We start from the raw sequence: 12,548 nt of genomic DNA on the forward strand, positions 1-12,548 counted from the left end.
ATAAAGCAAAGTACCCGATATACCTGGATGAAATTAAATTAGTTACGAACAATAAAACAGCCAGAAAAACTGGCGATTTCCGCAAGAAGGATCCGTTAAACCGCCACGAATGTAAACGACCGAGCTGATCTTTCGCTTGTCATCCGGTCTCGTTTTCAGCCTGACTAAACTCGGATAGCGAAACGTCCTGTATAACGCGAGAGGCACGAACTCGCGACCGATGAAATAGACGAGCGTGCAAAGTGTTGAATGGAGTGAAATAAAAAGAGATACGAGACGAACGATAGAAATACATAATACGATTGCGTTCGTGTTCGATGAGCGAATATAAAACACGATCGATTTGCGACGAGATCGTGTTCGAAGTTTCTTAACAGTTTCTTCAACATAATTTTACGAGCTAGACGAATCGACGTTATTTCCCGAGAAATGATCCGTCTTCGCTTTGCTTTTTCTATCCTCGACGCGTCGCGACGAATTTTAAACGAAAGGATTAAATTGTTTCGACGGGGATGAAATGGATATTCGTATCATGCTTAATTAATATTATTATTAACATTATTTCTATTTATTTAATTCCCCGAAAATGTTCGCGGCACCCGATTCACCGCGAACGTGATAGTGCTTTAGGTGTAGTAAAACCTGGATTATCAGAACTCTGATTAATAGCACGATCGATTATCAGAATACCCATTAACCGAACATCTGATTATCGAGAAACTGATTTAACGCATCATACTTCATAAAATACAATGTTCCAAAAGCAGGGAAGTTGTAATTACGCGGAAACATCAAAAGAAGGTAAAATATTTGGTTAATTCCAGGTAAAGAGTAGCGAATATCACGGCGGGTAGCTTATTTCGGTAACAGAGAAATCGACGGAAACCAGAAAGGTCGTGAACTTTTCTTATCCTTCCTCTTTTTTTTCTTCCTTCCTTCAGACAATCGACCTGGCGAGAACCGTGGACGGGGGTGTAAAATCCATCGAGAGGAAATAACGTGGAGGAAAGTGCTAAATGCGCGGTCAGAGGAAGAATGGGCTTGGAAAAGAAACGTCGGTAAGTGGCCCGGTAAGAACACGACTTGCAGGTTAACCTTGATTTTACCTTTTCTTCTTCTGCCTTCCGGCAATCTCTAATCTCGAGGGTTCTTCACGCTGGAGAAAAGTCTTTGGTCGCAGAAATCGACGTCGTCCGAGCAACACCTTCGCTCCACGAATCGATTTTTCATTCTTGACCCATCCTTCTACCTCTCGCGTTTCCGTTCAATCTTTCAAAACATCAGCGAACTCGAAATCATAGCGGAAGGATGTTCAAACTGAGATATTATATTGTCGATTCTTCATTTAGTAACGCCATCCGAACGAATGTTTTAATCTGCATAGTATCTTACATTTCAAATAGGAGAAAGAGAAGCGAACGTTTAAAACCGAGAACGGTTTACGCCATGTCGGTATTACCATACATATTGCGTTTCCATCGCGAATCACGCTTCCTTTCCCGCCAGATTTTCACACCTTTCAACCTTTAACGCAAGTTTCTAACGATGAACAGATTTGCGAAAAGATTAAATTAAAGCGGCACAATATTGTTGCATATACATTGAAGGTGAACGAACGTTGTTTAAACCACAGCTTCGACGATATTTATTGCTTCCATTAAATCCCTAAAGTAATTGATTTTACTAATTAAAAAAAAAAAAAATTTTTTTTAATTTTCTTAATGTTTCCATTATTTTCTCTTCTCTTTATACACATTAAACTTTAAATTGAAATTCTACACTAACAACGCATCGAGGACATACTGGCGCAGGAGAGATAAAACAAAGCTCTGCGGCTTGAATTAAAAGATAATTATCGCAATATGGCTTACCGGAGGGCGCGTATGTAGAACAGCAAATCGCGAGCATCCGCGTCTTCGATAATTTATCATCGAGCATTGTGGCGGAACGATACACGGATGGCAATACCTGTCGGCCGATCGTGAAATATGAATTCGCGGTCGGAGGCATAACGAAGGCATTTAAATGCCACGGAACCGTGCGTTTTATTCTCGTTTGCATTCTCATGCATCTTGTCCTCGACTAAATCCATCGTCCAACATACCCGCCGCGTTTCTCCGCGACTTTTCGATGTGATTTCTGGCCAGAACGGCGCGAGAAATAAACTTTCAACAAAACAAACCGCCCCTATCGTAGTCAGGATTTCGCGAAAAACAAGCCACCGTTATGTCCAGTATTGTTTGTACACCCGCATGAAACGTTTCAACGTTATGACGAAAACTCTACGAGATATGATCGTCGATTTTTTTTTCCGAGGATAAAAAATAAAAATATCGTTAATAATTCGTTGAAGGAAATTCTTCCTCTTTAAGTACATGCTTCAACTTAACGAAGCAACAATCCTCCTTTCGATTCGAGCAGACGGTTAAGTGTATTCCGGATAATCGAAACATTCTTCAGCGAAACAAATGGGACTCGTAATCAAGAAAGAAATTGCAACTACGAAAGAAATTACGTAGGACGGTATCGAAAAAAGAAGCGAGTCGCCTCTTGTCGAGATGTAATCACGCTTTTTCTCTGCGTAACTTGTTGCGCGAATTTAACGAGACCCGTTCGAATAATGAAAAACATAATGACGGTACGAGGAGAGAAATTGGGAGGGGGAAGTAACCAGCAACAATAAAGCGTTCTCCAAACAGTGAAATGTTTTTTCATCCCGACAGAGGAAACAGAGAGAAAGTTTCAACGATCCGCCACTGATACCGGAATGAAAGGTAAACAGAAACGATTGCAAAAACGCGAATGCACGCTGCCACTTTCGAACTGCGACCTGTTCGTGAAAAAAAAAAAAACATTTTTCTACAAAATATACCTGCGCGTTTACACTTGTCGTATATATCCTGTACGTGTCTTGTTTTCGACTTTACGAATGGTAGCGTTTGTTCATCGTTCCGTTCGAATAGCCGAAGCCTGTTACAACATGACACTGTGATAAATTACCAGATAAACGCGACGAAACCCAGTTGCATCGTTCGAGAATAAACGCGACAGGTTTTACACGATGGAAAAACAACAGGAAATTACCACGAAGAAACGGGAAAACGTTCGATAACAGCGAAACGGATTTAATTATTGTAGTTACACGTCGCGTTACAATTTCCATAAGAAATATGGATACGTTTGCCAGACGAAATCGAGTGTAACGTTTCATAGAAAAGTTTTAATTATTTTTTTTTTTTTTTGTCGAGTTCTTCCCTTCGCGGAGGAGACGCAAAAAAAGAAAAATGGATCATTCATTGTGGGGAAGGGTGGAACGCGAAGAAAAATCCTGTTAACGTTTTTATGGTCTCCCTCCTCGGACAACTTGGATGACACGAAAAATGATATCTCAATGAAATTAAAAAGTAATTACTTCGTGAACCGTGATTTAATTTTAGCCGGGAGCAACCGATTCAATTCTCCCTAGTCTATTATACGAAACGCGCAAGGATAAATCAGATCCTATAAAGATACCTCCGAGGAGATGCTCCACGATATCGACGTCCTCGTCGCCGAGGATTTAAGGAGAAGTTCGATGAGCGCTGCTAACGAGGGTTAAAAGTAGCTGGAAAATAAGAGCACGTCAAAAAACGAGACTGGGCTTTATCCAGACACGAAGGTAAGGAGCTGGGATCATCTTTTCGCTATGAGATGAAAAAGTATATTTCGTTGCATGATAAAACGTGAAGAATGTTTGCTCGTTTTCAATGAAAGGTTAAGCAGATCTTATTTTTGGATCACCTAAATAAACACTGCTGGATAATGTAAGTATGTAGAGGGAACAATTCTCATTTTCGTATAATTAGTATGCATTGTGATCGGACGCTGCCTATTCAGTAATTAATCGATCTGGACGTACAATAGGTTATCATGTTATTTAACATGAACTTCCCCTTCCGCTATATTTCATGTTTAAATTAGCGAACACGAAAACTTGACTGTTAAACACGATACCCGGTAATTGACACAAACTTTTAAATATTCGCACAAGGGTTAACAAAATGAACATGAAATCTAGTGTATCATCTGTAAGTCAACTGAAAACCTATCAACTATGTACTCTTATAAAATATGATGTTATTTCTGGTAGTCAAGAACAGTGTTCTCTTCAAGCCACCAACACGTAGCACTCTTTTTCCGAGTAAAATCATCAATCTTCACATTGCGGTGGATAAGAGGAAAAATTCCTCCGAGAAACAGTCGATCTAACTTATCGTCGAACTTTTGACCACGTTATTCGCGCATAGAAGATCAATTACGCTCGTAATATCAGTTTCTACCTCTTTTTTTTCTGATCATCGGTACGATACGGACGATTATTCTCGCTTGGTTAGAGTGCTTATCGATTATAGGTACCATTCGAAGGCATTATCATCAACGAAAAGGGAAACAAATTTGATTCGACTGTAATTTATTCGTCGAACGAAAAACTGCCGACGGTACAAAAGATACAAAATTTTCGACTTTTCAGGAGAAGACATTCATAAAAAGTAATTTTATAAATTTTTATGAAGGAGTTTTAATCATGCCATGAATTTTAACCTGGCAGTGAGTGGATAAATTGCCACATTAACTGGTCAAGTTAAATTGTATGATGTTTGCCAGTAATGTGATAGATATTTTATAAGAACACGTGTGTCGAACAGGTATTTCTCGATTTAAAGTTTTTATACTGTTCATAGATATTTCACGGTAAATCTTTAGGTCTCTGTAATAATCTGATATAATAAATCACGGTCTACTGGCACTTCGGTGGCTTAATTAATTTGTAACGAGTTTCCACAAGTTGCGTACCGATAACGCTCGGATATTAATCATCGTTGAACTGTTACAAAGGTTGCTCCTTTCCTTCGTTCCCGTTTCTTTCGAGTTAATCACCAGTCTTCCGTTCCTCCCGTTGTTTAACCCGTCAAGATATACACCCGTCGGGGGTGAAACGAATTTTTCCAACGTCTCACTTTTTCCGCTCGTTTTTCCCCGGTCGGAAGTTACCTTCCGAGAAAGGTAGGGGCAATTTTTAATCGTTCAAAAGAAAATACATTCAAAGCATTAATTCTTTTATATTGAAAAAAAAAAAAGAAAAAACGAAATATGCAAATCAATTAATAAATCGTTCAAAAGTACTAAGGAATCATCTCGAGAAGAATCGGGAACATTTATGAACGTTTTTCTGAGACTTTTTGCGATCGTCTTCATGAGAATCCAGTTCACGAGTGCATAAAAGAGCGATAGAATGGGCGTCGAGCGTATTAAGCTTCTGGATAGACGAAGAATGCTGATCGATCTTTAAGAGGCATGCAATAAGACGATATTTCACGATCGAGATGCGGCTGAGATCGCTTGAGCCGGGATCCCGATTGTGTCGAGCTTTTGGCATTTAGGTTCGCACAATACGAGGTGTAGCTCAGCCACGTAGCATTTTGTGTACCTAGGGCATCGAGGCCACTACGGTGAAAGATTAGGGACGATTCGATCTTAAAGCCGGAACTGGAGAGGAAGATCACACCGGCGTGAAACCCTTATGGCTCTTGTCGCGAGGAGGTCTACATCGTTTGCAGCTTTTAGGTATTAACCCCACGAGATTCTATGCTCCGACCTTTAAACTATTCTGACTCCGTGCCAGAATGTTTTCTTGCCACCGCCACAGCCTGATAAATATTAATAAGCTTCGGCGTACTTGCGCCGGTTGCGAAAGTAAATACGTTACTCGGTTCATTTTTAAACGCCTCTACACCGTGAAATGGACCACTCTGTGTTAGATTATCATCAATACATAAACCACTGTCACATGCTACTTATTAAAAATTCCTTCGATTTCTTTAATTGATTTTCCCCGTTGAATAGATGACCCAGTGGAAAATATGTTTTCTTCCTTGAAACGAATAGAGTTTTCAGGTGTAATTTCGAGTCTGGAGTCTGATAAGCAAGAGAGGTCGCTTAAGAAATTGTGTGGTCGCGAAATTCAAAGCAAGTCGGTAACAAGGAAGGGGCGGTGATTAAAAGCCGAAGATCGATTTTGAGGATATCCCCGGGGCGCTATCCTGACGCGTCTGCTGTCTTGTTCTGCTTCAAGTTGCCTTATCGCCTCGTTTCGTTCCGCGACCAACCGTAATTAATTCGACGGATGGTTTCCTCGAGCTAACTTCCTCTTGACTTTCGCGCTCCTTCGAATAACGCGAGATCCGCTATCAAAACGCTTTGTTAGCGGCCCGATACCAAAGTAAACGTTCTCTCTTCGTTCCTCGTTTTTGCTCGGTTAATTATCATTCACGCGTGATCCGTCTCTTATCTACTTCCGCTTGTAACGGCACCTTGAATTTCACTCGAATGGTGATAAAACGACCCTTGGCGTGCAACGGAAATTATGGGAAAATTGAATCGATAGACAGAATGCAATTGCTATTTAGTTTTGTCACATGTTTCGAGTTTATTTCCATTTAAGTAAACCGTGATTCACGATTAAACTTTTAGATGGACGTCCTCTTCGATCGAGCAAGACGTGTTTCTCCCGTCCTCATTCAACAAGTGCTCAACCGAGTGAGACCTGAAGCAAGGTTGTAGGAAAACAACGAGAAATAACACAGTATCAACGTTTGGAAATCTAAAGACACAGCCGCGTTTCGATTTCCTTCGAGGCATTCCGTTTCCTTCGTAAACTTTCGACGTTCTTCCGGACCTCGAGGCTGACTCGAGACTTCGCCGAGCGTTTTGGTTTGTCGGTTAACAAACTGATAACCGTACGACCCGTAACGCTTAAACGGAAACCGGCATATCGAACCGAGCGATGAAACTTGAGGGACCGATGGGACAGAAAGTTCCAATTCCATTTCCAGCTGTCGATGTTGCGATCTTGAACGTTCATCACGTACACGGTTGTCGTAAGAAAACTAATTTATTATTTTTAAAAATCATATTTTCAATTTGCCAGCATATCGGTATGTCTGCGTTTTTATTGAAATCTTTTCCAAAATTCATCAGACCACGAGCAACAAATTTTTCCCCGATTTTGTCGTGCTCTTTTCACGCTGGGGAACCGCAACAATTTCCCACGATACTGTTTCCAATTTCTTGGTCCGACCGAGGTCGTTGGCCCTGCGGCTAACGATACAATCCTGACAGTTTAATAACATCCCCGGCAAAGTTCGCGTCCCGCAACAAATACAGCAACGTTTCCTGTATTACTTTTCCAGCTGCTCGTTTCAATCTCGCTCTACCTCTTCACCGTTCCTCTCTGTATCGTTAGGTTTTCCAGTTCAATTCACTTTTTGCAAGACGACATTACGTCTGCCGTTTCTCGCGATATACTCCTTTCCGTTCGTCAAAGTTCCGCGCGCAAACAAAACTTTACGCAAACTCGCTGGAAACTTATCGATGCGTTCGCGCGAATTACCCCGCGGGATGGGACAAAGCGGAATCTTCAGAAAGGAGAGAGTTTCCGGTGCTAGGATCCTCGCGGAAAGCTCGTGGCAAGTTTCAGCGTTAATGCCGGATTTCGCGGGACCAGCTTTCTCGCATTCGTAAATATCTCGGCGAACTTCTTTACGAGTTCGTATACGATCCACCGGCAGCCACTTCATCGAGGCCTTTTTTACGGCTGCCAGCTTCTTTTGAGATTCATGAGGACACGGAATGGTATCCAGTCGCTCTCACGCGCTCGCTGGGGATCCTTTATACGCGTGTTTTTCCCGAGAAGACGGAGGATACCAGCCTCGACACTCTAAGACAAAGGGACAGGTGCAGGCGAAGAAGACGTCGGAAATTTAATCTCGATACTCCGTGGAATTCCCACGCAACCGATAAAGGAGCTGACGGTAACGTTGTTCGAATTCGAAATTCTAATCGTAAACATTTTACGAGGATGCGCGCGAGAGACACGGAGACGCGTTTCGTGGTGAAGATCAAAGGGAATTCGCGACGGTGTCTGGACAATTCTTTAACAGACCCTCTTTTCCTCTTTCTATTATGGCGATTGTAGCAACGAGCGAAAGAAAAGGAACGGGGATAAAGAGAACGTTTCGTTCCGCGTCTACCAGAGGACTCATTAGCGGGGCTACTTAATAGACCCCTGTCTTGGACGCGGGGATAAAGTCACAGCGGAAGATGTATCCAGGGTGGTTCAAAAAAGATGTACAAACCGTTTCTGTTTTATTTCGCTTTAACGAGATGCGAAACTTTTGCTCGCTAAAACCGCTAGTGATTTACGTCGGGTATCCGAGGAACTCCGAAACTTCAACGAGTACTTCCGGGGTTGCTTTGTGTGTTGCATAATGCGTGATTCTCAAGAGGTCATACTAAATCCAATACATAACTAAACTTAACCTTAATCTAACCGAAAACTAACCAGACTTGTGGATATTTCGCCGCGAGTAACCGACAAGATGGAATACTTGATTATATCACAGAACAAGTAGTATCTCAGGAATGTGCAGATCACCGACGCTAAGCTTTGCTCTAATTACTTTGCAGCCCCATATAAACAGAACTGAAGATTGCATTCCGGGGTATTTCTGTTCAAACCTTACACGCGTTTAAACCTTTCATCGCGATTGTAGCCAGGTTTATCAGTTTTCAACTGCGGAGACGCGGGCTATGTCGAGGTCAGATCGAGGAAAAATCGAGGAAGAAGGTCTGAGAAAAATGAGGGAAAAATCTCGACGGTGAAAGCATGAGTAGACAGGGTGCGCCGCCCAGGAAAAGAAGAAGAGGGAGGGTAATCTTAGTACCCGAGGGTGCGCTCGATTCAACGTCTGGATTTTACCGATCCCTGCGACTTTTCGGCTCGCTTCTGAGAAAGAGAATGATGGGAATGGTTTGGGGCGGAGGAGGGAGGTTCGGTGTGCGTCTACCATATCGCGTACTTGTCTTACCGGCTCTCCCGAGAGACAAAAGAGCTCTCTTGATAATATAGAATATATAAAGGAATTCGATTCTTAAGCCCCTTAATGCGATATCCTTCTTATTCGTATGCACTGCATCCAGATTGCAACAATTTCAGAGAGATGCAGATATTCCGGAAATCGATCCGTGTTTTTATTATTATTGAGCTGTTCCCCTGACATCCCATAAAAGAACACCCTACCGGCACCCTTAGTCTCCAATGCCATTTCGTCTTCATTTCGTCCTAACTAATGACCATAAGATAACCTCAAAAGGGTCCCAGACCCTTAAATTCTTACAATTAGAATCGATACCCTAAAGTTCAGAACTTCTGCCGAGCCAAAGGATTACGTTCCCCAAGGAAGCATCGATAACAAAAACAGTGGAAACAACTGAGAATTTCTCATGGTACGCGCGTCGGAATTCCATTCAAAACAGGCGTGGTTCAGACAATTAAATAACTAATTGTTCGTGACATTAACGAATTACCGTTGAACATTAAGCAAGCCTGAAAGCACACGTTTCGTGCGTTAATGAAAGGAGAGCAAACGACTATCTGATATTCGAGGACGGTTGCTAATTAAACCACTCACACCACGCTCTTTACTTGGGTTTTTTTCCAGTCGAATAAAGCACACCTGTAACATCCAACTTTTATCTCCGAATTCGAAAAAAAAATCTAGGAAAGAATCTGGCTTCGATCGGAAAACTTTATACCTTCGTTTAACTACTAATTTCTCTGGAAAGGAAGGCGACCGCTTCGAGTCGTTTATTTTTTCTCTTTCCGGTAGAAATGCTGCGGACAGAGCCGTGAATTGGGCGGGGGACCCTGTGGAAACTGAGCCCGATGCTGCGCGAAGGGTGGGGATGACTAATTCATACGATAATTACGGGTCCGGAAAATGCGAGCAGAAAATGGCACGACGTAAAGATCCTTAATGGCGTCGGTGCTGCATTTCGCGAGCAACCAAAGGCAGAGGGATATTCTCTGTTGTATCCCCGTGGTGGCTGGTAATTACGATAACGTTTAATTTTCTTCAGGATGTCAAGCGATACGATTTGTGGTGAACCTTCGTGAAAAGCTCCAACGAAAGCTTACGCCGAGATTCGTAAAAGAAGAATGACGCGCGGAACGAAGTTAACCCAGTTCGAAACGAAAATGCTTCTCTGGTGAGATAAATGAAAGTAAAGGAATAGAAGAAGAATTTGCGGAAAGGCTAGAATTAAGTATTATTTTAACGTTCATTTCTACGGACACTTCAGTTCTTATTTAACTGAATTCGCGAACAAAAGATACTTGCAACACGAGAACGAGCCGTAGGAAGTGTGAATAAACAGGGCGTACATTGTTACGTGAACAACGACCGAAATAATAGGTTGCATTTAACATCGTTAAACGGTTAATCAAAGTATGGCCTCGGCCAGAATTAGCCTTGAGTGGTTCGCTTCCTGTTCCCGGCGTAAAAGTGTGATTAATTATTGCACGTTCCAGCAAACAATGGATTTCCTTTCGGCCACTATTATTTGCACGAGGCCACCAAGAGAAATTTGCCCCCTTTTTGTCGACCTAATTTTATGCGTACTTGACCAACCTAATCGCCAACTACCATATTCTTTATCAACGAAAAAATAAAACGAATTTCACATTTTAATTCATTCGAAAATGCTGTCACTGCGATCGATGCGATTCTATTCGTTTCGAAATGACGCAAAAATGCCAATCCAGCGATGTTCGACGCCTCGTTATTTGTACTTCCAACCCGGTGGCAGCAAAATGAGTACGTTTGACACTAACGAAAAAAGAGGAAAAAAATACGAGCAATTATTTGCTCGCGTTTGATTGATATCTGAATCTGCTATTACACGTGTACGCAGAATGAACAAGTTTTTATTTATTTGTCGTATTCGGCAACTATTCACATACTATTTCAATGTGTTTGTAAATTTCAGTATTCGACAAATAGAAAATAAACGTAAAAAAGAAAAGGTCGAAAAATCAATCGAAACTGTTCCGTAAATCAATGTAAACGTTACACAAAGCAATCAGCGGTCGTCGATAAATCTTCCAAACTCAATTTTCACGGCAAATGATGATTAATAAAAGCCGATTCGGTTAACCGAGCTTTACGACTTCAACAGCGATTTAGCACGTTCGCTGGCGCAGTGAAAACATCCGTGCGCGGTCAGACACACTGTAATTGCAGTCATTCAGAATACGATCGTTTTATCCTTCCATTCAAGCTTTTCCACTTGCATCGTTGTTGATTATTTGACTAAATTACACCGTGTTAATTAGCTTTCATCATTTTTCTCACGCTCGCGTCGTAAGAATAACTTCGTTTCAAGTGTCGCTGCTCGTTTGATTTCAACGAGCGTAATCGGGATTTCCTTGGAGGCAAGCAAACGTTCGAGTTGCGAATCGCCCTTAACACGGGAAATTACAATTTGAACAACTCCGTGGACCCGTCTGCAAACGATGCAGCCAAGCACGTGGCGTCGTTCCTCGTGTCTGCGTGCTGCGACGCTCGAACTACCAACCGGCATAATAAGCGAATCTGCAACCCCTTCAGGCATTCACGGCGACGTTTATCTCTCTCTTATCTCTGTACACGCGGTATGTAATCGGATAAGCATCGGTAAATGATAATATCCAGTTAGTTTCGCGAAATTTCCAAATTTTCCATTGTTCGGAATAGCATTTTTTCATCGGAGAAAGAATAGAAAGCCATCATCGAACTATGAAATATTGTTCACCCTTTTAAATCCGCCTTTCATTGCGGCTGCATACAGGATCGCTATCGTTCATACTACATCCGTTCCCGAAACTGAACGCAACACGTTCTATTTCCGGTTTGATTCACCGACTTCCTCCATAGTGACGCAATCACTGTACCAACGATTTGATACCGGGTGTTATTAATAATTCAACAAGTGCAAAGCCGTTCCAATTAAACGTATCGCTGTAAAACAATCATTAGCAGGTCACAGTTAAATGAAATTTGTGATATCAAACGTTCCGGGTGATAATTATATTTCAAACTTGTGCTGGTTAATGAATCCATTTGATTTAAAAGTGTTAGGATAACGCGATGAAATTTTCCCTCGTCTGCTCGCATCTCTTTCAATGTAATTTACTGAACAAAGAGTAATTTACCGCAAATAATTTCCACCAAGCGGATAAAGTAAGTGTTTCGAATGCAGAACAAATATAATCCGCATTATACGCTGGAGCTCGATATAAAACGATGCCTTCAATTATCAATTTCTATCGTTTCTCTGCATTGTACGGCTCGCGACTGATTCGATTACTCGAATTATCAAGAAGGACATCTTCGCATTAATTGGAGCGATTCAGTTTCACAGAGTCGAGATCGAATCAAGAGTTTAACACCGTCGCTTCTTTAAATACTCCGATGTCCAGCGAGTACTTACTCGTGGATAAAGCCGAGTAAGAACGAGAGAAAATAAAAAAAAAGGGTGGAAGTTGAACGAGGAGATGCATCCTCGAACGGTTCGAGTTCCCTTCATCTAAGCGAGGAGATCGATTGCCTGCCACTTAAATTTCAAATCCTCTTCAAAGTAAACGAGAAGAAGCATTAAATACGCCAGAGCTTCTTGACGCGCTAACGAAG

The sequence above is a fragment of the Osmia lignaria genome, chromosome 6 (assembly GCF_051020975.1).
Source record: "Osmia lignaria lignaria isolate PbOS001 chromosome 6, iyOsmLign1, whole genome shotgun sequence".
NCBI classification, from domain to species: Eukaryota; Metazoa; Arthropoda; class Insecta; order Hymenoptera; family Megachilidae; genus Osmia; species Osmia lignaria.